Here is a 2,009-nt window from a genome sequence, read left to right as displayed (position 1 = left end):
CACTCTAGCTGTTTAAGGTAGTACAAAAAAAATAAAACATTCAAAAAATAAAACCTCGGTGTCTGGGGAAGTTTAATGTAGCTTCACCTTTACTCTATAATACATATGAAATCTAACATTGAAGCAAAGTTTCCATATACAGGTAAACGTTTTCACAACAAAATAACATTAAAAAGCAGAAACACTTTGAAATCATTGTATCAATCATTTAAATTAGGGTTTCTGTGCGATGTTATGCACTTTCCAGTCTGCATGAGTTTAATAAACTGTAGTAAGAATACTTTCTATTATTGTTTTGCTTTTAACAATTAATAAACACTGCAAGAGAATAAATATTAGTAGAGGAAATTAAATATTGACGGGAAAAAATCCTCAACAACAGTTTTATAATCAAATCTTACATCCCTGAATCATAACTGCAATTCAAATGTGAGCCAACGAAAGACGCTCATCCCTGCAGATAAGGCACACTTTTTATACCATTATTTTACCAGTTCGGCCACTGCGAAGGCGCTTTTTCTCTTAGCCCCTGAGATAAAACGAGTTTGACACCCCTGGTTTAGACAGTCGATGGGTCGGCACCAAGATAAGGACTGGCTTTTTCCTCAGCCCTCTTTGTTCTTTCTGCATACCTGTCAACCTGTACGTTTTTGCCGCATAAAGTACGTTTATTATGTATTTTAAGATGTGTACAATGCACAAGAAAATCTGTAGGGAAAAACGCAAATTTGTCAATTATGGGTAACATTCGTATACACCGACTATCACGAAAGGGCAAATCAATCAAGTCAAACGAGTTGTAGCGGTAGCCTCTATCTCGGTATCGTTTTTTTTTTCGTTGCAAACGAAGCGAGCGGTTTAATGCTATTGTGCGCATGTGTCTGCCGACTGGGGATTTCCAATCATGCATCATTTCGTGGTTTTTGTGTAGTGAAAGGAAGTCCGTCTCTTTTTAGAGAACCGTCTTTTTCGGCTCAACTCATTAAAGAGAGCCGGCTCTCAAACGGCTCACTTGCTTTGATGCATTAGGTAGAGCGTTCATCTTGGGATCAAGAGATCGCAGTTCAAATCCCGGCTCCTCCGTGTTACATGTCGAAGTGTCCTTGGGTAAGACACTGAACCCCTAATACCCCCAATAAGCAGGTTAGCGCCTTACATGGCTGCACAGCCGCTATTGGGAAAAGTGAAGCACACTGTAAAGCGCTTTGGGAAGTCTGGACTTGAAAAGCGCTATATAAATGCAGATCATTTCATTTCATTTCATTATATTACAAATTATTGTGTTGTATAACGAAGCTAAGAAAAAAGGAAGTATAAAAGGAGAAAATGAAAAAAGACAGGTTTGTGGTTATACCTTTAATCAGTATATTACCAACAATAATTTAATGCAGAAAATGTATTAATAATTTGAATAAGAAAATTCTACTTAATTATATTTGTATGCATTTTTTCCTTCTACAGTGAACGTCCAAGCTACTTAATTTTTTAACTTTTTATTAATAAACTTTATTCATGTCGAGCAACTCAGTATCTCACAACAAAATGTTAATTAACAATATATATATATATATATATGATATAACAAAACACATGTACAACACAACATGTTAAACTACATAAATAAACACGTTTGAAAAAAAAATATGGTGTCAGATTATTTTGTATTTTGTAAGGGAAAATAGCACAGTTTGTAAGGGTATGTTGACAGGTATGTTTCTGTGTGGGATGGAAAAATTCATTATGAATCGAATTCAACCGGGTATAAATTGAAGCTAAATCTTGAGCGCCATCTTGTGGCCATATTGTTCAGTTAAGCCCGCACTGTTGATTTAAAAACTGTTTATCACAACTAACATGTATATAAAAATGTCTGCTGTGCAAGTCACAGTTGATGTTTAAATATCAGAATCTACGAATAAATAAAACTGAAATAAATACTCTCATTTGAATTGCTTATCAGCCCAACAATCTTTGCGCTTCCGGGTTTGTCATGTGACGTCATTGCCCGG

This window comes from Urocampus carinirostris, chromosome 15, assembly GCF_059441175.1.
Source record: "Urocampus carinirostris isolate Australia breed hairy pipefish chromosome 15, RoL_Ucar_1.0, whole genome shotgun sequence".
NCBI classification, from domain to species: Eukaryota; Metazoa; Chordata; class Actinopteri; order Syngnathiformes; family Syngnathidae; genus Urocampus; species Urocampus carinirostris.
This window is presented reverse-complemented; position numbering follows the sequence as displayed.